The 24,502-nt window shown below is 38.0% G+C and overlaps 1 pseudogene; it reads left to right on the top strand.

Moving 5' to 3' along the window:
* The first annotated feature begins 2,981 nt into the window (after positions 1-2,981).
* LOC116870310 lies at positions 2,982-4,502 on the top strand (annotated as a pseudogene).
* The last annotated feature ends 20,000 nt before the right edge of the window (positions 4,503-24,502 follow it).

The raw sequence follows: 24,502 nt of genomic DNA, 5'->3' as shown, positions 1-24,502 counted from the left end.
TTTTTTTTTTTTTTTTTTTTTTTTTTGGTTCCTATTTTATTGATTTCTGCTCTGATCTTCATGATTTCTCTTCTCCTGTTGGGTTTAGGGTTTCTTTCTTGTTCTTTCTCCAGCTCCTTTAGGTGTAGGGTTAGGTTGTGTACCTGAGACCTTTCTTGTTTCTTGAGAAAGGCTTGTACCGCTATATATTTTCCTCTCAGGTCTGCCTTTGTTGTGTCCCATAGATTTTGAACCGTTGTGTTTTCATTATCATTTGTTTCCTTGAATTTTTTCAATTCTTCTTTAATTTCCTGTTTGACCCATTCATTCTTTAGAAGGATGCTCTTTATCCTCCATGTATTTGGGTTCTTTCCAAATTTCCTCTTGTGATTGAGTTCTAGCTTCAGAGCATTGTGTTCTGAAAATATGCAGGGAATGATCCCAATCTTTTGATACCGGTTGAGACCTGATTTAGGACCGAGGATGTGATCTATTCTGGAGAATGTTCCATGTGCACTAAAGAAGAATGTGTAGTCTGTTGCTTTTGGATGAAATGTTCTGAATATATCTGTGATGTCTATCTGGTCCAGTGTGTCATTTAAAGCCTTTATTTCCTTGTTGATCTTTTGCTTGGATAATCTGTCCATTTCAGTGAGGGGAGTGTTAAAGTTCCCTACTATTATTGTATTATTGTTGATGTGTTTTCTTTGATTTTGTTATTTATTGGTTAATATAGTTGGCTGCTCCCATGTTAGGGACATAGATATTTAAAATTGTTAGATCTTCTTGTTGGACAGATCCTTTGAGTATGTTATAGTGTCCTTCCTCATCTCTTATTATAGTCTTTGACTTAAAATCTAATTGATCTGATATAAGGATTGCCACTCCTGCTTTCTTCTGTTGTCCATTAGCATGGTAAATTGTTTTCCACCCCCTCACTTTAAATCTGGGTGTGTCTTTGGGTCTAAAATGAGTTTCTTATAGGCAACATATAGATGGGTTTTGCTTTTTTATCCATTCTGATACCCTGTGTCTTTTGATTGGGGCATTTAGCCCATTAACATTCAGGGTAACTATTGAGAGATATGAATTTAGTGCCATTGTATTGCCTGTAAGGTGACTGTTCCTGTATATTGTCTCTGTTCCTTTCTGATCTACTACTTTTAGGCTTTCTCTTTGCTTAGAGGACCCCTTTCAATATTTCCTGTAGAGCTGGTTTGGTGTTTGCAAATTCTTTCAGTTTTTGTTTGTCCTGGAAACTTTTTATCTCTCTTTCTATTTTCAATGATAGCCTAGCTGGATATAGTATTCTTGGCTGCATGTTTTTCTCGTTTAGTGCTCTGAATATATCATGCCAGCTCTTTCTGGCCTGCCAGGTCTCTGTGGATAAGTCTGCTGCCAATCTAATATTTTTACCATTGTATGTTACAGACTTCTTTTCCCGGGCTGCTTTCAGGATTTTCTCTTTGTCACTAAGACTTGTAAATTTTACTATTAGGTGACGGGGTGTGGACCTATTCTTATTGATTTTGAGGGGGGTGTTCTGCACCTCCTAGATTTTGATGCTTGTTCCCTTTGCCATATTAGGGAAATTATCTCCAACAATTCTCTCCAATATACCTTCTGCTCTCATCACTCTTTCTTCTTCTTCTGGAATCCCAATTATTCTAATGTTGTTTTGTCTTATGGTGTCACTTATCTCTCGAAATCTCCCCTTGTGGTCCAAAGCTGTTTGTCCCTCTTTTGCTCAGCTTCTTTATTCTCTGTCATTTGGTCTTTTATACCACTAATTCTTTCTTCTGCCTCATTTATGCTATCAGTGAGAGCCTCCATTTTTTATTGGACCTCATTAATAGCTTTTTTGATTTCAAGTTGGTTAGATTTTAGTTCTTTTATTTCTCTGGAAAGGGCTTTTATCTCTCCCAAGAGGGTTTCTCTAATATCTTCCATGCCTTTTTCGAGCCCGGCTAGAACCTTGAGAATTGTCATTCTGAACTCTAGATCTGACATATTACCAATGTCTGTATTAATTAGGTCCCTAGCCTTCGGTACTGCCTCTTGTTCTTTTTCTTGTGGTGAATTTTTCTGCCTTGTCATTTTGTCCAGGTAAGAGTATATGAAGGAGCAAGTAAAATACTAAAATGGTGTCAATGACCCCAGGAAAATATGCTTTAACCAAATCAGAAGAGATCCCAAATCATGGGGGGGGGGGAGAAAGGGGATAAAAAGAGGTTCAGAAAAAAAAAAAAAAAAAGAAACAATTAAAAAAAGAAAACAAATAAAGAAAAAAATATAAAGAGAAAAAGATATCTATCTATATATAGATAGATATATATAGATATATATATTAGATAAACTAGTTAAAAACTGTTAAAAAAGAAAAGGTAAAAATTAAAAAAATTAGCAGAAGAAAAAAAAAAAGAAAAATAAATTAAATTAACTGCAAGTCTAAAGAATCATGGGGAGAAAGCCATGAGTTCCATGCTTTGCTTTCTCCTCCTCTAGAATTCCGCTGCTCTCCTTGGTATTGAATCTGCACTCCTTGGTAGGTGAACTTGGTCCTGGCTGGGTTTCTTGTTGATCTTCTGGGGGAGGGGCCTGTTGTAGTGATTCTCAAGTGTCTTTGCCCCAGGCGGAGTCGCACTGCCCTTACCAGGGGCCGGGCTGAGTAATCCACTTGGGTTTGCTTTTGGGGGATTTTGTTCCCTGAGCACTTTCCGTAGAGTCCGGAGGATGGGAATGAAGATGGTGGCCTCCCAGTCTCCGGACCAGAGAAGCCAAGAGCCCGGGGCCCCACTCCTCAATGCGCCCTCAGAGAACAGCGCCCAATTACTCCCATCACCTTCTCCTCTGGCCGCGCTCTGAGCTGACCAAGCCTGTGACCAGTTCAAGGTAACCCCGAGCTGAGAGCTCACTCCTCAGCTCTGTCTCTGTACTGGCTTCCCCATTCTAATACCTGTGAGCTCTGCGACACTCAGACACCCCTGATCCTTCTGTGACCCTGCGGGACCCATGAGGTACTAGTGACAGACATCGGTGAGATCCAGTGGCAGCCAGTACAGGCAGAGTGTCCCAGCAGGGATGGCAGCAGAAGGAATCCCCAAGCTGATTCATCTGGGAAGAAAACCGAAGCCCAAGAGGTGTGGGACCAGCCAGTGGACAGGCCTCAGGAAGCACCATGGGCCTAGTGTATGACTTCCATGTATCACCATGTGGTGAAAGGAAGCCACATCAGCATCCACGGTCAGGACAAGTGCCTGGAGCTGACCCTGCCTTCCTGGGCTGTGGCTCTGTCCTGGGTATTGCTGGTTGATGGCTCTTTCTGCCTGACAATTGACTGGAGTCACTGCTCATGCCATGGGGTGTCTTCTCACCTCATCCTGGCAGATAAGCACCCAGGATGGAATCCCTGGAGCCCTGCCAGAGTCTTTCATGCTGGCCAATCTGCAGCCCAAGGATGGCCTTTTCTTCACACACTGGAGAAACAGCCACCTCAGCTGCCCTTCCAGTGGCCCAGCGTGACTGGGCAACCAGCACCCAGCACTTGCACCTGGGTGACCTTCCCACTGAACTGCAGGCTGGTCCCTCACTATGGAGGTCTGGGACCTGTCCTTCCCCAGCATGCGGGATTGCGAGCCACCCTGCAGGGCCACTTGCTGAGGGCTGGTGACAACTGTTTCTCCCTGCACCGCTGCTGCTGGCCATGGCCAGGAGATATGTCCAACCTCATCATCGTGTGGGGGCCTCAGACCAGCACTAGGCCACCCAACCTCAGCCAGCTCAGCTTCCACTGGCTCCACCAGGATGACATCACCCAGAGGTTGCACTTGGGTCAAAGCATGAGGAACAATGTGCATAAAGGCATCTTATGAGTGGGGGGCCGAACTAGACCCATTGAGAGCCATGAGAAGGAGCTATTACTGGTACTCAGGGTCGTCACCAGGATGTCACCTTGGCCTACTCTCCGACAGCCAGGCTTGGGAGCCAAGTCTCTCACACGTACCTGGCCTTAGTGCATGGAATCTGCACGTGCAGCTCTGAGAATACACTGCCGACACAGTATGTAGAACGTGGGCCTCTGGACATGTGGCTGAGGTGGGAGAGGGGCCTGGAAAGTGGCAGTGGCCCAGAAGCTGGCCAGCACCCTCAGCTACCTAAGCAAGTAGACAGGAACTCCTAGTCCCCGAGTGCCTGGCAGGGGCAATAGCCTAACCCCTGCAGCCGATAAATGGAGCTTTGGTGCCACCGTCCCAGAGATCTGCTTCCATGAAGAGTGCAGCATTGTGACCTTCAGAGAGAGAGAGAGCTTCTACCAGAAGCCTCATGGGCTTCCTCTGCCCTCATGCCCAGAGCTGGCCCTGCTCATCAGCCAGGATCTGACCTCTGAACCAGCTCAGGGGCTCTCCTTCTGCACCGTCCTGCATGACCTCACTGAGTTGCAGCCCCAGAGTGAGCCCCACCCCATAACTGGGGCCTGTGCTTATGCCAGCACCAAGCACCTGGAGGTTCTGGGCAGAGACTGAACATGTGTGCCAGTTTCTAATTCACTTAGGGGGGTGCAGATGCCTCTGCTCCCCTTCATGCTTTATTTGGGGAGAGCCACAACTTCTTTGGACAAATTAGGCCCTTGCAATTTTTTTGCTCTTGCTTTTTTCTCTTAATGAAATATGCCTTACCTCATCTAATCAATCAATCAATCCATCAATCAATAAAAACAAGTCAGGCATAAGATGTCTAAATGAAAGCCAGTATATCTGGAGAAACACCACAGATGTGTTTGATTAGAAAGACCTTGAACTTTCATTAAATTTGTAAATTTTATCTAAGTGCCTACATTACAAAATACCTAGTCAAATTTAGTCTCTATTAGAGTTATCAAAATTAAAAATTTAGACAGTCTACTCAAAATGAGTAGATACAATACAAAAGAAACATAGTGTGTAGATATTTATTGATTGTGTTACTTTTCTTATGTAATAGAAATGTTGTGGGACACCTGGGTGGCTCAAGGGTTAAGCCTCTGCCTTTGGCTCAGGGTCGTGATCTCAGGGTCCTGGGATCGAGTCCCACATCGGGCTCTCTGCTCAGCAGGGAGCCTGCTTCCTCCTCTCTCTCTGCCTGCCTCTCTGCCTCCTTGTGATCTCTGTCAAATAAATAAATAAAATCTAAAATAAAAAAAAAGAAATGTTGTATAGTAACAGCTTTTATTTGTCAATACTGACATCCACTTGGTTGTAAAAAATTGTTTCTTGTCATATATACCCTTCTGTCCACCAGGATTGATTTAAACACAAACTTCCGTTTCAAAGAAATGACAAAAATATTTTCACTTTAGTTGCTATTAAGCAAATGCTGAATATATTTCCTCGTACTATTTTTTATATTACTGATAGGTAGGTACATACACATGCATCTGCTCTTGCTTTTGGTAATTCTATATGATAATCTCACATTCAGAAGTATCTATGATTTAAAAAGGAATACTTATTTTCTTCATACTGTCCTATAACATTACTTATGTATATAATACTTTGCAAAAACAATCAGTATCCAAGAGGTTAGATGTTAACTTTCTTACCTCGTATCCATCGTGTCTTGGGAAATTGCTGTGCTCTGCTTGTGAACTTTTCCTTCCAAGGGCTCAGCCCACTGGCTGGGTGTTGCTGACCATATCACATTCGCCAGGCCATCCAGCTGTGACTAATTGGTGAGATCATATTCCCATGCAGATTGCTCAAAGGTCGGGAACAGATTAAAGCTATGAGCAAAACTATTCTGACTTTTGTTCAAAAAAAAAAAAAAAATGTACTCTTGGGTTTTATGTGGTATGAACTTGGAAGCAACTCTCAGCCACAGGGTCACAATGGGGTGTGAGATTGCCTGCTCACAGGACCACCAAAGAAAAGCCACGCAGAGAGGCAGAGAGGCAGAGAAGCAGAGTTGAATCTTGATGCCATTTTTTGAGTTCCTAGACTTACCAGGAGCTAGCGAGGTCTTTGGGTCATTTATTTTAAGAGCCCATGAATTTCTTGTTTGGCTGAAAAGATTATGGATTGGGTTTTTAGTACTTTACTGTAGGTGAAGAAATTTTAGATTAACCAAGGTAAGTGATTTGTCCTTTGTTGAATAGTGACAGAGTGTATAACTCAACTTTTATCTTTTTAGAGCTTTCTCAGTTCATGATTCTAAATATTAGTTTTAATTACATTAATAGATCAATGTTATAATGTGAATGTTATTGTCACCTCTCTAATAAACTATTAACACAATCAGAAAATTATTTTCTGTTGAAACCTATTATTATTTGTTGCATTTTGTCTTATTATTTTCCTAAAATATTGATTAATTTGAAGTTCCATGTGATTAGGAATAAAGCTCTATGGAATCTAAATTTCACTTTATTAAATTATGGCTACTAGTATGCTACAGAAACTTGGGGGGTTGTTTGTTTATCCTTTGAAATTGCTTAACATTTTAATCTGAGAGAGGGAGAGAGAGTCATGTGTTCTCAGAATTACTTACAGCTATCCAGTCATGTCACCTTGAGGAAAATCAGCTAGCAATTTTCGATTTCTATAACTATGTATAAAATAAGAAAAATGATCAGATTATTCATAATCGATTTTTCAGGTTTATTTAGTATTAAAACCAGTGTGTTATTAAGACACATACACAGCATTACAATCAACCATGTTGCTATTTCAGAGCTCTCAAAATCAGAGCATATTTTATTTTGCCTCAGATGTAGGGCCTTTAACAAAGTCAACATTTGGAGAATTCACATAGAACTAAAGATTTTGCACCACATAAGGAAAAAAATTAAAAATGCAGAAGTTTGGCTTCAGTGGAGCAGCGGGACCATATGTGAAAAATTAACCGCAGCTAAATAGCAGATGTGGCATTTAGTTAGGGCCTGCGTTCTGAGTCACGGTTCACACAGACTCATATTTTTTGAACTTACTGATTATTAATAGTGTGTGAAGAGTGGCTCTTTTCCAGACTAAGCATTTCACTGGTGGCCTTTATTGCCTAGATCCCGAGGACATTTGGATTTGTAACCCCTTAGATGAACGTTGATAAGTATGGACAGCGTTCTTTAGGAATGCAAGAACCAGGCACATAGATGCAAAATTATATTCCAGGTTGGATTTTGATCCACTTCCGAAATTAAAACTGTGTGGAACAGTAAACATTGTGGCTTCAGGGTCTAATTAAGTGATGGGAATGGATGACACTGATGCAAAACTGTGTACAGTTTAGAAAATTAGATATATTTCACAGTAAGTGGTGTGGGCAGAACAATGCACAGGAGAGAGTGTGGCATTATATTATGTTGATGTAAACTATAGAGAAATAACAGCAACAAAAGAGACCTGCTGTGGCATAGAAAATGGAGATTAAGCAGAACACCAAATTATATGTACGATTTGATTACAACTGTGTTTAAAGTACTCTACTAAGACTGGCAAAAACAAAAAAATCAAAGGATTTGCTCTGTTTGGATGATTTTATTTCTTTTATTAAATTTCACCTAATATTCTCTATTTTATGATAAAAGGGATCAAATTAAAAATATAAGGTAGGTCATCTGATTTGAGAATAAACAGCCATCTTTCTATTTTTTTTTTTCTTTAGATTTTATTTACTTATTTGACAGACAAGTAGGCAGAGAGGCAGGCAGAGACAGAGAGGTGGAAGCAGGCTCCCCGCTGAGCAGAGAGCCCGATGTGGGGCTCGATTCCAGGACCCTGGGATCATGACCTGAGCTGAAGGCAGAGGCTTTAACCCACTGAGCCACCCAGGCGCCCCCCCATCTTTCTATTTCTGAAGTACATCACAGTAAATTCCATTCATTGTGTAGAATATTACAGACCTACTATGTCATTCACTCGACTACATTCATGACTCAAAGATATAGATAAGAAAAATATTCTCAAAATGACTTATGTTTCAGAACATTATTTTCCAAAATTTTTTATACATGAATTATACAGTAAAATTGTTATTTTTTTTAGTTTTTAAAAAGTGAACAGTATTCATCCATTTGTAAATCATAAACTTGCTTTGCAATTAATTTATCTATGAAGTATTTGTAACACTTAACCTTTCTTTCCTTAAGATTAAAACTACATGTTAGCAATCCAATAGTTTATTTATATTCATACACCATTGTTCTAGAATCCAGAGGACCTACCATGGAAAGGTAGACTCTACCTGAGAAAGATATAACTAAGGAATTACAAAAATTGTATCAACGATTCTATGGTATAATACAAATCCTAAATAATTTATGTAGCGGTATTTGAGAAGGCCAACAAATAAGATATTTTTTATTCATTCAAGCTCATGATCATTTCAAAGATAGTTACAAGAGAAATGGAAATGTTATCATGTTTATTACTGTCAAATTATTGCATCAGTGATGTGAGATGGGTTCTGAGGGGTTTTTTAAGTAAGAACTTCAGGGACATTTGGATAAATGAACTTTGTTCTAATTCTACAAATCCAAGATCACAAATAAGCCTGGACTCATTTGTCCAGGCTCAGCCTAGGAGGTCTAAATGATACAAATGAGCACTGGCCTCCTACCTGGGAGTACTGTTAGTATTCCGGTCAACAAATATTTATTGTCACTTACAATGGAAACCACATGTTTTTTATAATGGACACAGTGATTCTAAGAGATCCGTTGCTTCTTCATTTCCAATTTTGTCAAATTTTCAAAGACTTGATTCAAACTTCATGTGGTAAAAAAAGGTTAACCTTGTCTACTGTACATCACTGCATTTGTAATTTTGTTTACAGGAAGACTATCTTTTTAGCTGAAAATAGTTTATATTCAGACATGATCCAGGCATATGAAGGACTATGAGAGATACTGATACCTACTACAATAGATGTGAATTAGGGACAAGATTAGTTTTTTTAGAAAACTGAGAAGTTAAGTAGAGCAAAAAGGATGTAGATTCTAAGAAAACCAGAGTTTATTTCCTTTTTTTTTTTTTTAAGATTTTATTTATTTATTTGACAGAGATCACAAGTAGGCAGAGAGGCAGGCAGTGGGGCGGGGGAGCAGACTCCTCGCTGAGCAGAGAGCCAGATGCGGGGCTGGATCCCAGCACCCTGGGATCATGACCTGAGCTGAAGGCAAAGGCTTTAACCCACTGAGCCACCTACGCGCCCCCCCAAGGGTTTATTTCCTAATTAAGAAAACAGAAGGAAAAAGAGAACTTCTTGTAAGGACAAGGCAGTGGATCGCTGAAAAGGGAAAGCAAGGGCTCTAAGGTATATGTGAGCGTGTGTGTGTACAGCTATACATGTACACAGTATGTCTCAGTGTGTGTGTGTGTTTGTGTGTTTCCAGGCTAGACAATAAGCTAATACACATCCAGTCAATTCTAGGCTCCATGCTATGTGCTGGCAGGGCTCCAATTCATTTACGAGAATTTCATCACTGTGCCTGCTCAGGGGTCCTGCTCAGGGCTGACTTTTCTGGTACGTTTTTAAGTGCAAGTTGTGTTTAATTAGTTACCAATTTATTTCTGTTCCTTTATAAACTCTGTATGAAGATAATCTGGTGTTTGTTTAAGTAACAGTCCAGGACCAAAAGCTTAATTGGAATAAAAATATGAGTAAACTGGCATTATTTTGATAGTAGAAATACTCTGTATTTGGCAATTGCAGTGTTAAAAGGCTTTTGGGAGTTAAGACCTGAGAACATCAACACAGAGGACTTCAAAGTTCAGTTAAGCAATAAAAAAATCAAGTCGGAGTCCAGTCAAAGCTTTCTGTTCATCATTCATAATTAACATCAAGGTGAAAAATTTGTCATTAGTAAATTATATTGTAAAACATTCAAAAAGCTATTCTTCAAAATAATTTTCATATTGAAATGTAGACAAAATACACCAACTGGAAAGGTTGTGTATACTATGCACACATTACATTTTAAATAAAATAAATAGCATGCATCTATTTATAAATGATAAACTTGCATTGCAGTTAATTTAAATATGAAATAGGAGTAAAACTTAATCTTTTCTTGCCTAAGATTAAAACTGCATACAAATAGAAAATCAAAATTATTTTGTGAGGTTTTTGTTTTGTTTGTTTTATTTATAGACTACGGTTCTAAAACCCAGAGGACCCACCACGGGCAAGTCAAATAAGCAGCTTAGAATCCAGCTGGGGAAGACAGTTATGATCCCATGATGAGTAGTTAAAGATCCATATGAGACACTGAAGACACTGGTAGCAGTTAAAATTGACTTGATAAGAAGATGAACATTTTCCTGGATAACCTTCTTAGGCCTGGCTTACCATTTCTACTTTTTTGTTGCTTCCATCCCCCCAACTTTTCTTTAAAACTTTACTTCTCTTGGGAATGATACATTCTCAGATGCCCCATCATCTTCCCTCTTTATTAATTAATTAAGCTATTAATATATTTATAGAGTTTTTAAAAAAGAGAACTCCTTGTTAACCTCAATGAGATTTTGAAAGAAATCTTGTGTTTTAAACACTGCTGCAGGATATAGCTCATCTCTCATTTTGGATAAGCTGAAAAGTGATCGTTTTTATATATTTACATATTCATTGTCCTTTAGCATCAACCTCACTTAGTGAATATACAATAAAAGTATTTTACATTGGCCTTTGATCTGGTTCCTCAACTTTTTAGGAAAGGTCGACAATTCTATCGGAGAACATTCCTGAACAAATTGTGACATAAGGATTTGTCATTAAGAGTAAATCTTTCCAAATAATTTCTTTATAATTAATATTCTGGAACATATTTTCTTATAAAATGTCATGTTATAATACTTCGGTATTGTGAAAATTTTTGTTGAGAATTTTTCATTATGAATGATCACGTATTTATCTTTTACTCTTTTAATATGTTGTATTGCATTACTTACTTTTAGTATATAAACCAATCTTGGATTCCTAGGGTTAAATCCAACGTTATGCAGTCCTTGGACAATCCCAGCATCTCCAACATTTTTACAAACATCCAACACATAAACTATATAGAAATATAATATTCAACAACACAAACACACCACACTTCTTATACAGAACTGTAAATATAAAAATCTATATTTCACCAACCTCACTTTACTATCACTCACTGTGTCATGTAGAATATAACTTTTCTTTAGTGATTTTCAAATGACTGCATAAAATGTACTTCTTTACTAGGCTGAAGAGACACATGGCCTTTCTAGAAATTTTTCCCAAATATGACATGAGATAGTAAAAAATATAAAATGATCTCAGGATATGACCATATCTTTTTATTCCTAGCAGCACTCTGAATCTAGCATTTTTACATTGCTGAATTGAGGTAGAATATTGAGAGGTGATGTACCAAAGTGGCATGTTCATCATTCTAAATCAATTTAATAATAATTTGGAATACGTTAGGAGAAGACAATAGACTAAGTGTTAAATATTCCAGTTTCACTCTTGTATAAGATGTCTTTTGTTCTAAATTTAATCATAACTTAGATGTTTATCTGTTTCCAATATCACCATCATTTTCCCTTTCAAGGAAAAAAAGTATGATATAAAATGAGTTGTTATATTTATAGCATTAAAGAATGAAGTGTTCTTTTAGGTATTAAAAATGTGTAACATAATAGTGTTGCAATATTATAAAATATAATATGGCACAAAATGCAAATATCAAGAGAAATAGAATTTGCAAGATAAGTTAGTGGAATTTTGTGAAATTAATTCTGCAAGGAAATGAGTTGATGTAGCTGCTGATTTGCTTGATTAACAACCCTATGGACTTCAGAAGTATTAAAGTGCTTGGAAGCCAAGCATCATCAGCTAAAGGATTCATGATCAAGGAGCAGAGTTGTTTTTTTGGTTGCTTTTAAGTTACATCAAACATCAAGTTCTAAAGAATAAAAAGCAGAGAGTAGCTAAATTCTGGAAAGATGAATATTTCCAAGTCTACCTGGATTGAGGAAAGCTTCTTTACTACACTACTTAAAAAACAAAACAAAACAAAACAAACAAACAAATGAACAAACAAACAAAACCAAAAAACAGAATTTGCAAGACGCTAAGGAGTAACTAAGGACTGATTCTTTGTCTAGTGGGAAGAATGGAGGAAAGAAGTAGGTAAACTGGAAGAACGAGGGGTGGTTTAAAGTACAACTTTGGGAAGGAAGCAAACAAGATATTGAAAAGATTAAAGGAAAAAAAGAATAAAGGATTGAAAAAGATCGAGTTTGATGAAGTATGCAAATCAAAGATCTTCCAAAGATGTCAATTACAAGGCTGATCTTTTCCCTTATGGTTCAATAAGGGTGTCAGATATCATTTTTGTTCCTACTCCTCATACATCATAGTTTTTAGGAAGTGTAACCTTTTAATAATAATCTATTTAAGCCTCCATTAGATATGTGTTTAGCTTGTTTATGAGAGCATAATAATACACAGAAAAAGTCCAGAGCCTACTTACTAATCATGGGAATTCTGCCAGAGATTTGAGAAAGGAAAGTGACTATCTGCCAGTAATCTTTGAGTCAGAAAGACCAGCCAAATATCCCCCAAAACAGTCCAAAGGCTTACTGTACACTTAACATTCCAAAAATAATGCAATTCAGAACACCATGATCACTAAGTATCACAATAAAATAAATATATATTTAAGAATAATTCATTTACTTACACAGCACATCATCTGTAATAGCAACTTCCAAACAAACTCCTGATGTATGGAACATTTTAATTGGCATACTGAGGATATACAAAGACTCGAATTTGAATTCTCACCTTTATTGTGGGCCAAGACGACTTCTCTGTAACTAAAATACTGGTTTCTTAAATCTAACACTGAATACACTGGCTTTCAATCTTTTTAAAATTCATCTTGAACTCAGGATCTAAGACACTAATCTATTTTGTTCACGTCTTCACTAATAGTCCTTTTCATATAAAATATTAATACAGACTAGTGTCATTTATTTTAAATTCATGAGTGTGGTGTCTTTAACTAGTGATCTCCCTAGGAGGAATCCTATACATTTCTTTGTATTATTAAGAATTCTATAATTTGGTGCATCTGGGTGGCTCAGTCAGTTAAGAAACCTACCCTTGATTTAGCTCAGATCGCAATCTCAGCGTTCTGGGATGGAGGCCCACATCAGTCTCTATCCTTAGCAGAGAGTCCGCTTCAGAATTCTCTCTCTCTTTTCCCCTCTTAGCACTCTCTCTCTCAATCTCTAATATAAATAAATACATCTTTAAAAAAATAAAAGAATTCTATAATGCTGTTAGGTGCCATTTGCTTTTAAAACTCTATCTCATTCATGAAGAAAGAGAAACCAACTTACTGGCTACATCTTCCAAACTGCTTTTTCCAAACTACATGATCTTGTCCAGGAAATCCAAATTCAAAGTAGTCTATTTAACTTTACCTGATCCCACCTTCCTTATTCTCAGATGGCAGAAGGTGGAAGCTACCTACTTGTGCCCCTGGATTCTGCTGTTATTTATGAGCACAGAGCATGTATGGAGAACTTGGTTCTATTCAGTTCCCTGTCCAGTCTAGGCAATGATAGGCTAAGGTATGGCACAGGATAAAGTTTGTTACAAATAGATTACCTATACCATCAGTCCAAGGACTCCATTTTATATATATATATATATATATATATTTTTTTTTTTTTTTCAAACATTCACAGCCTTTCATGGAACTTCCAAAATTGTTAGAGGGTGTCCTGGGTATTGCTAAACCTAGCACTCTCAGACCACTGAGGTCTAATTTATACAGATTTATAAGTTTCAAATTGCCATTTCTTTTACTGCTTTCATCTGCCATCGTCTGCTTTTTCACTATATTTTCTTTTTTTGCTAATAATTATAAATTTCCTTCTCTCTCCCAAGTTCCCTGTAACTTCTAGAATTTGGTTTGTGTGTGGTTCTCTTTCCTCCATTACTCTTCCCTTTTGTACTTTTCTCTTCAAGCAAATACCACAAATCTTTCCATAATATAACTGGTTTGCTTAGTTTTAGAAAGAAATTTGTACAGCATTCCCAAATATCCTGTGCAAAGTTTATTTTCTTTGTTTTCTAAAATATGCTCTAACTCTACCACAAAAATCTTGACTCATATCTGGAAGGTCTAACTTCGTGCTAGTTTCCCTTTCATGGCTGAGTTCAGACCCTCTTTGGGTTCTCAGTGCTTAAGCAGCCATGGGGCAAGCTAGCGCCTGCCCTTCCCCAGAAACAATTTAGAGAATTTTATAATTCAGATATATAAAATACTTTCCATTGGTTCCTTTCTGTAATATGCTGTCCAAAAAACTTCCTGAAGAGATCAGAGTGATAAAATTATTCATGAAAGTACAGTTCCAACTTTCTAGTTGGATTGTCTCTTCTGGATATGTGCATTTGTCCTACTGGCTGCAATGTTGTGATTAAAACTGGGCCTAATGCATCCTTTTTTTGAAAGAGTAATAATATAGACACCATTGCTGCTTATGTTTCTATTAACATCCTCAGCACCATTCTCTCTAGAATTAGCTGACTTATAGGAACCCTCTCACTTGGTTCTGTAGAGGGTTTTAATTTCAGTAAAACTGGACACAGTGCGAAAGTTTAAGATTCCCATATATTGAGGCACTGATCCCACAATTTTTTAAAAAATGCCATACAGTGGACCAGGTTATCTAATTACCACTTCATTATCAGAAATCTTACTACATATGAGATTGAATATAAAAAGTATTCAAAGGTTAATACAGTGTTTGGCTTATTTCCATTAGATCATACAGAGTTCACTTCAGATGGCTCTCTGGTTACCTCCTCTTTCTTTGGTCCTTTTTTCTTACTCTCTTCTCCCATGATCCTCTAGCTTTTTGTATTCTAGTTGTCCTCCTTCCCCCATCTCCCACCCCTTACCTTCCCCTTTCTCATTGCCTGTCTTTCTCATTTCTGCCCTCTGCCTCGGCTCTATCCTGGTTGAGGAAAGTCAGAATTTCTTAAATTGTGGGTCTCTGAAGGCAGCTCTTATTCTTTTGTATTCTTCAGTTAAGATAATCTGGATGAAAAGCAAAACTTTTCCTGGTTCGTATTGTCCATGTTTCAAGCCTCTCTCGAATTATTCAATTTTGTTTCAGTTATCAGAGAAGGCAAAAATTTGGGTGAGCTAGGAAGTATAAAATGTTCTTCCATCATATATCCATTTTTACCATATTTTCTAAAACTGAGGTTATATGAAAACATTGTAGAAATAATTATATTAATGAAAGTATTTGTGAATGCCTGAAGTATCCATATTATATATGGAAAACAAATTATTCAAATTAAGTATAATTAGTATGCATCAGTATTAATCATAGAAGTCAAGCAAGACTTTATTTTTTGTTAAAATTGTGAAAAATGTTTAGACTAAAATTTATAATTAATTATCAATTTAGATGATGTCTCATGTAAAAATTATGCATTTTAATATGTTGCCATTAATTTGGTTTTTATTTAGCAACTGTTTATTGAGCATTTAATGTGTAGAATGTACATAAGAATGGTCCCTGAATTTGTCACCTTAAATAATTAATTGAACTAGTGTTTTAAACTAGGTGAATAATTTTAAGTTAAAGACCTATGTTTTTGTATAAGAAATATATTTAAGTGTAATACACATTCTTTGAGTTTTAGAACTTTGTATTAAGAACATAGAAATAGGGGCACCTGGGTGGCTCAGTGGGTTAAAGACTCTGCCTTCGGCTCAGGTCATGATCCCAGGGTCCTGGGATCGAGCCCCACATCGGGCTCTCTGCTGGGCGGGGAGCCTGCTTCCCTTCCTCTCTCTCTGCCTCTCTCTCTGCCTACTTGTGATCTCTCTCTCTCTCTCTCTGTCAAATAAATAAACAAAATCTTTAAAAAAAAACATAAAAAATAGCATTTCATTGAAAACCATTTTATTAACACTGAGGTATAGCAGGTGATTTTATTATGAAATTGGTCAAAGATAAGAAATTTTTCCAACAAAAGCAAAGAAAAACAAGATAGACTTATATTTTATTTTAATTGTTGGACTTCATAATGTATTACAGTCATTGTTTCTATCTTATTAGAAATATAAGCTTTGACTTACCAATTCCTTTAGAAGACTGTTTTCCCCCTTTTGGTAATAATATTGTGGGTTTCAGATTAAGTTGCTATGTGATGTGCTGTTAAATAAAAATTCAACTTCCAGTAGGTTTAAAATAGAAAGTCACTGCCTGACTCCAGGCTATCCGCCTGGTAATTGCAGAAAGAACTTCGTTAGGTCCATGTAGAATGAATGAGCACAGGCTCTCTGAAATGCTGTGCAGACAATCCATCCAGCTGAGAAAAGACTTTGAAGATGATTGCCTTAGGAATTCTTGAACACATAGGCCGAAGGAGTGACTCTAATTCAAAGAATGCAAACCTTCTTGATTTTTATGAAGATAACTACTAGAACCACTGGGAAGTAACTACTTCCTACGGGACATAATTGGCATTTTAAAAACATTTTATCTGACTGAGTTAGCAATGCAGGTTGAAATAGAAACCAATTTACACTTGTTGGAGTTTTATAACCACATCTATGTTACATTTAAAAATAAGAAATATAAGGGTGCTGTCCTGAATTGAAAGTTAAATAGTAGCATAAGCCAAACATAAAAATGAATGGTCAATATTATGATGTCCTCGCATATCACTTGTTAATCACATTTTTTCAATTATGTAAATCAAATGACAATAAAAGAAAAAGTTTAAATAGTAAAGGTTGTAAGAGCACAGTTTTCTTTTTTTTTTTCCTTAAATAATTTATTTATTTATTTGACAGACAGAGATCACAAGTAGGCAGAGAGGCAGGCAGAGAGAGGAAGGGAAGCAGGCTCCCTGCCGAGCAGAGGGCCCAATGCAGGACTCGAATCCAGAACCCTGGGATCATGACCTGAGCCGAAGGCAGAGGCTTTAACCCACTGAGCCACCCAGGCGCCCCGAGACCACAGTTTTCATAGAAACTCATAGTTATGTCCCAGTATCCACATTTCTTCTTCCTCACAGAATCTTTGATTATTTTGTGGATAAATGGCTGCTATTGAGGTACAACCACTCTCAACCTATGGTTAAGTTCTGGTCAAGGAGATCTTAATAGAAACTGTGAGTAAAGCTCGTTTTCAAAGGGAAGAGAAATGACTTTTGTCTTTTTCTCCTCCTTGTAGCTTAATAGTGTGGACTTAATTGTGAAGCTCAAAAAGCTTCTTAGAACTCCCTAGTGGAAGCTACTTGTACAATCGAGTGATTAAATACAAATGCCACACTCCCATTCTCCTAGATCATCTACTTCAGATTTTTCTATATGACAGAGAAACTTCAACTGTGGGTATTTTGATTATCACTCACAAGCAAACTTAGCTCTCAAATAAGACAGATTTTATATGATCATGACCCACTCACTCATTACATTTGTCAACGAATTTTAATACAGTAGTTTTTAATGGACATAAAATTAAACTGCCTCTTTCATCATTGTTCTGTTTAGGGACTTGATCCTTGACCAGTTTGAATAAGAGCCTGTATCCCTTCCCTTTTCTGAATATTCCTTTCAAGAAGCGGTCCCTGAGATTCTCATCAGAAAACTTAGGTTCCATGCCTTAGGATAAAGGACCCCAACACATGATGAGGTTTGAAAGATTAAACAAAGTTACACCAGCTACTTTAGTTGAGAGGAGTATTTTATAATGTGATGAACTAGGAAGCTGAGTCTCCACATTCTAATTAGTAGAAAGCAGCTACTTGGAGGGAGATGTAGTTCATATTTCTCTCTTTCCTTTGAAATTCTCAACAGTCTATCCGCTAATGAGAGAGAGAAAGAGAAGTCAAGCTAGAGAGTCAACATGAATGTGAAGTTCCTTTGAAATCATAAGTCTTCTGCAGTTGGGATTTTTATTTAATTAAAATCCAAAAATTAAATGACAAACTCATTTGTGGTTTGGCCATGACAGATTTTCTACACAGCAGTGGTTCTAAAACTGAAGTGTGTAGCACCTGAGGGCTTGTGCAAACACTGATTGCTGTCTCCCCACACCCCCCCCCCCCACACACCCCCAGCTCCCAGAGTCCATTTAGCAAGTCTGGGTGGGGCCTAGGGATTTAACACAATCCTGTGTCAACCAAACCAATGTGAGTTCACTCCTTGGTGAGTCTGATCCTATACCAGGTAGAGTTGTCACACAAAGAAAACTTTTATTTGAAGCAAATAAGGAAATCATGGGTAATGACTTTCAAAGCTGTGATTCCCCAAACAAGGGTGAATGGGTTCCTTTTGTTTAGGGTTAGGAGGAATATTTAGATAGGGAATCCTTGTCATCGTATGTGGAGGTGGGCATAAGATCGCATATGTGGAAACATGCCTATACGTACATTGTATGCTATGTAAATGAGGCGGAGCCTCCTCTCTGGGTGGAGATTTAATATTATAATGAGGTTAAGACAGTTGTTCTAGAGTTTACTCCATTGTCCATGTGGAGGCAGGAGTGAGGGGGGTTAGCTTAAAAGGTCTGGGTAGTCTGTGCCATTAGGAGATCTTGTCAGGGCAGTTGCCATCATCTGAGGGGTGGTTTTGTGTTTCATTTGCCTGGGTTAAGGGGTAAGCAGGAAAGAAAAGCTTAAGCAAAAAGGTAAGACAAAGTTAGTGAGGTGGGCAGTTAATGTCAGGTCTTAGGACCTAACTGGTGACACTAGGTGATGCTGATAATGTGGACCCATGGAGAACATTTTTAGAAATTTTTCTCTAGGGGCACCTGGGGGGCTCAGTTGTTAAATGTCTGCCTTCGGCTCAGGTCATGATCCCTGGGTGCTGTTCAGCAGGAAGCCTGCTTCTCCCTCTCCCACTCCCTCTGCTTATGTCCCCTCTTGCTGCCTCTCTTTCTGTCAAATAAATAAATACATCTTAAAAAAAAATTCTCTAAAGCTCTAAGGATTCATGTCTATTAATTAAAATGAGTGTAGATTGCAAGATAAAAGGGAGGGCAGTTGTTCTAAGCCTGTGTTCCGCGGAATTCATAGGTTGCGATTCTAACCTTTCATGTGTTGGTATTAGGATGTGGAACAATTGGCAGGTGATTAGGTCATGAGGGTGGAACCATGAATGGGTAGTGCCCTTATGAAAGAAAGCCCAGAGAGTTTTCTCCAAGTTCACCATGTGAGGACACAGGGAGAGGATGGTCTGTGAATCAAGAAGTGGGCTCTTACCAGACACCAGATCTGCTTGTACTTTGATGTTGGACTTCCTATCCTATAGAACTGTGAGAATATTTCTGATGTATAAGCCCCTCAGACTATGCTAATTTCTTATAGCAGCTCAAAGACAGTAGTATAGAAAAAAAAAATCTGTTACTACTACCAAAACCATCCTATAGTGTTTTTGAAAATTTATGGCAGTTGTGCCAAAAATGGACTGAATAAAAGCCAACCCATTTGTATTTACAATGAAAGCCTGAGTTTAGGTGCTGACATCAGTATAATATAGAATGACCAGGATGACCCCCTTTTGTTGGCTCCTCTGACCTGCCCGTGGTTACAGACAAGAATGGAATTGAGGTCTAGGTGGGGTGTAATTATTAAGATAAGTTTTCTGTAGAAGAGGGGATACAAAACTTAAGCATGCAAGAGAATCATGTGGGGTGCTTTGAAAAAATTCAATTTTTTAAAAAGATTTCTTTTATTCATTTGGCAGACAGAGATCACAATTAGGCAGAGAAGCAGGCAGAGAGAGAGTAGAGGAAGCAGTCTCCCCTCCAAGCATAGAGCCCTGAGAGGGGGTCGATCCCAGAACCCCCTCATACCTCAGCCGAAGGCAGAGGCCTCAACCAGCTGAGCCACAGGTGTCCCTGAAAAACTTCAATTGGAAATCCTCACCTAAACCACTGATGAAATTTATGGGGTGTAATCTCATTTCATTTTTAAGTAAGGATCACAGGTGATTTTGTTGCAAAAGACAGTAAGCAATGAGAAATGGTGCTATTAGAAACAAACAAACAATAACAATAACAAAAATCCAACTTTTAGAGGCAGCCCCAGTACTTGGTTCTCTGTTCTCTTCCAGCAATGGAATCATTCAGAGTTAGTGCCTCCTTCGTCAAATCTTCTTGCTTGAACTTTCCTGCCTCTCTGATAAGGACCTTGTAATTACACTGGGCCCATCCGGATATTAAGAGGAAAAACAAACCAAATAAAAAATGGGCAAAGATCTGTGTAGACATTTCACCAAAGAAAATATACAAATATCTACTCACATGAAAAGATGTTCAACAGCATTAGGCATTAGGAATATGCAAATTAAAAGCAAAATAAGACAGTACTTTCCATTGACAAGAAGGACTATAATCCAAAATGCTGTTAATACCAAGTGTTGGTAAGAATATGAGGAACCAAAATCCCCATATGTTGCTGTTAGACATGTAAAATGTACACCCATTTGGGAAACAGTTTGGCAGTTGCTTCAAGTTAAACATATATTTGTATATGATCCAAGATTCTACTTCTAGGTATCTACCCAGGCAAAATTAAAATCTATATTCACACAAAGACTTGCAGCAAATGTTCCCAGAAACAAACTGGAAACATCCAAATGGTCACCAACTGGTAAACAGAAAAACAAAATATTGTTTACCAATACAGTGGTATACTCTCAGCAATAAAAAGAAACAAGCCACAGATACATCTAACAGAGAGGATAAATCTCAACAACTTTAGGTAATAAGGAAATATCAAATATGAGACAATTTTAAGTAATTATTTTATTTTATTTAAAATATTTTGGGGCACCTGGGTGGCTCAGTGGGTTAAGCCTCTGCCCTCAGCTCAGGTCATGGTCTCAGGGTCCTGGGATCGAGCCCCACATCGGGCTCTCTGCTCAGCGTGGAGCCTGCTTCCCCCTCTCTTTCTGCATCCCTCTCTGCCTACTTGTGATCTCTGCCTGTCAAATAAATAAATAAAATATTGTAAAAATTAAAAATAAAATATTTAAGTACTTTCCAATGACAGGTATTAAAAATTTAGATAAGGAAAGAAAAATACACTAATCCACATCAGAAGAACCTAAAGGTCATATACTCCAAAAAACAATTTGAAGCGAGTTCTCTAGCTTCCTGCTAAGAGCAGCTTTTTCAGGAAACACATTAAGAAGCTTAAATTTCTAATCCCTCAAACTGACTGGGTGCTTGAAATCTGGAAATGCCACAAACCAGTAAATTGAAACTATTCCTGTATAACATAAAACCCATGGAGAGAAACCACAATTAAGAAAGGAAAAGATTTAGAAGCAAGGCTTATTTTTAACAAGTGCTATCACGTTACAAAGCTGGCTGACAATGGAAAGAGCTGAACAAAAAAATGTCTTTAGGCTCTTGGGGCTCCTCACTTTTCTATTACAAAAATATTTATTAGAATTAATCGTTTTTAATATAGGCATACTGTGCAGCTTAGTAAAATATCTTTTAGTTTTACTTCCTCTTAAATACCTAGGTTTATTTGCCAATACCCATGCTCTGATTTAGCTTGGAGCCTCATGATGTATGAGTTGTATAAGCCGACATGCCTGGGATTAAATTCAGATTCAGCTAAATGAACTAATCCAAGGCAAATAATAATAATAATAATTAGCCTCAATTTTCTCATCTACTAAGGGGAATAGTAACATTCACTTTGGCATGGTCTTTATTTTGGGAGGCTGAAGTACATATTTAATTGTCTTCCCAACAGCATTATGTTTTAGGGTAGGCTGAATTCTAAAGGTAAGCCCTACCTCCCCAGTTTCCCGTTGCTTGCTTAATGAAATGTTCATGAAATTTGGTGCTGTTATAAAGGGATTTTTCAGGCGTAAATCAAAACCAAAGCCAGTTGACCTATAAATACTCTACAATACAGATGGGCCTGGCTCTATTAGGTAAACTCTTTTAAAAACAGAATTGACTTCAGCTGGTAGCAAACAAAATATGCTAGATTAAAAAACTAGGAAGGATATGATGCACCATCACTGTCTTGAAGAGGGAGGGAGCCCTAGGATAAGGAATCATGTGGGCTCTAGCAGGGAGTGTGGTTTCCAGCTGGCAGCCATCAGGAAGTTGGGATCCCTGAAACCACAAGAATAGGATTTAGCTAACCCCTGAATGAGCTTGGAAGTGGATTCCTCCTCCAAAGGTCCCAAGTTGTGTGATACTAAAGAAAGGACCCAGCCTTCCAAGTTGTGTGACACTAACCAAAGAACTCAGTGCCTACCAAGTCTTCTCTATAGATCTGTGATAAAGTAAATGGCTGTTGTTTGATACCTCCAAATTTGTGGCAAGGTGGTATGTAGCAATAGAAAACAAATGTAATGTTTATTAAAATAGAGTTCCTCCCTCCCTTTTGTAGAGCTAGATAGAAACAATGATTGTTAACTTTTTAAAACACAACACCCTGCTGTGTGTGATGACTGCATACTGATATTCTAATTATTGATAAAATTGTAAAACCCCTTTATAGAGCTCTTTTAATTTCTTACAACTGTCATATGAAAAATATTCACAACCAGTTTTAATACCTATTGCACAGATGAAGTCATTCTTATAATCAGAGTAGTTTAATATACGAAGTTCTTCTGGATCCCTAGTTAGCTGTTTTTCCACTGGATTATATAATCTCCACATCTGAGTAAATATAGGAAATTTCAAAGTTGAAGTATAGACTGATAATGTAAATATTTAGAATCATGATGAAGCAAAATGATAATTTTACCTGGCAAGTTTTTTGAATAGTTAGAATTGATTGCCGGTTAGATAAATTGTATTTGTCTTAAATCAGGCCTATGTAGGGGCACCTGGGTGGCTCAGTGGGTTAAAACCTCTGCTTTCAGCTCAGGTCATGATCCCAGGGTCCTGGGATAGAGCCTTGCATCAGGGCTCTCTGCTCAGCAGGAAGCCTGCTTCCCCCTCTCTCTCTCTGCCTGCCTCTCTACCTACTTGTGATCTCTGTCAAATAAATAAATAAAATCTTAAAAAAAAAAAAAATCAGGGATATATACATTGTAGAGATGCATCAAGCCAGAATACAGCTGTTTCTAATCCATTCCTATTGACTCTTTCTTCCTATTTGATACATTGTCCAAGTGGCAGTCAAAGAGAATGCCTCAGTCTATGCAAAGGTCTAGTGAATACTTTTCAGTATTTCCATAAATATGAATATACATCTAAAAAATTCACAACAATGTAGATCCAGGCATAATTAATTCTCACTGTCCGAAAAAATTCTTTGGTTTGTTTGACTGTCCTTACCTTGTCCCTCTCTGCCACAGCCATTGTCATTGTGATTGCCTTGACTGCATATCACCTCGGCCTCTAATAGAGAAGGTCTTGAGTTACTGAAACCAAGGATCAACATATCTGAAGGGACTGATGGCAAAGTGGTCACACTAAATCCGTGGAAACTAATGGATAAGTCTCATGTGAAAAACAAGGAAGGATGAGTGCAAGTCAGAGAGAGCAGAATGCCTTGAGAGTACAAAAGGCTGAGACCTTGAGCAACCTTGAGAATCCTGATGATGCCAAACCAACCAATAGGAAAGTGGAGAGAAGGGGAATGGAACACGACCATAAGAAGGAAGATAAGGAATTAGAACATGGTGGCCATTTGCCTAGAGGTGATGAAGAGGAAACAGATGTCCTTGGAGATACTCATTTTCCTTCAAACTGTTTTTGGTTTGTTAGTGAAGATTCTGCCTTTGTAGTAAGTCACATGGCTTTCATGGAGTTAAATAAAGGACCGGGGGACTGATGATGCCAGCATTCAGTGCCTGCTGGGATGGGGGAGTCACAGCTAAGGTCACAAGGAAGCTTCATTTACAAGGTGTACAAAGAGAAGCCACATTCTACATGGAAAACAGTGATCTTGAAAGAAAGAATGTAGACCTCATTCTTTGTGAGTTTAACTTAAGTATTCCAGAAGATGCAGTAAATGGAAAACCGATGTTGAAGAGGAAGTGGATTTTTAAAATGAAAAAGAAGTTTGAGGAGGACAATAGAAGTGAAGACTCCAGATCATCTGTCTCTGCACATTAGGATTGGACCCAGGGGATGTTTCCTCATCACCACAGACTAAACCTGGAGTTATAGATCTTAAGTGGAAGCTTATTCCAGAAGTAAAAAACGTATTTTTAAAAGCTTATCTAGGGGCACCTGGGTGGCTCAGTTGGTTAAGCATCTGCCTTCATGGTCTGCTCAGGTCATGATTCTAGGGTCCTGGGATCAAGCCCCACATTAGGCTCCTTGCTCAATAGGGAGCCTGCTTCTCCCTCTCCCACTCCCCCTGTTTGTGCACCCTCTCTCTCTTTAAAAAAAAAAAAAAAAAAAAAAAAAAGCTTATCTATCACTGGTCTAGTAATAAGGAAAAAAGGTTTTAGTCCTATAATTGCTGTTAACCAGTTGAGAAACATTATGTTTACTGTAAACCTAATGTTTATTGTTACTCTTCACATTACTGTTTTATT

The sequence above is a fragment of the Lontra canadensis genome, unplaced genomic scaffold, assembly GCF_010015895.1.
Source record: "Lontra canadensis isolate GAN:19392208 unplaced genomic scaffold, GSC_riverotter_1.0 scaffold22, whole genome shotgun sequence".
Taxonomy (NCBI): domain Eukaryota; kingdom Metazoa; phylum Chordata; class Mammalia; order Carnivora; family Mustelidae; genus Lontra; species Lontra canadensis.
The sequence above is the reverse complement of the archived record's forward strand: the minus strand, read 5'-3'. Positions and strand labels throughout refer to the sequence as shown.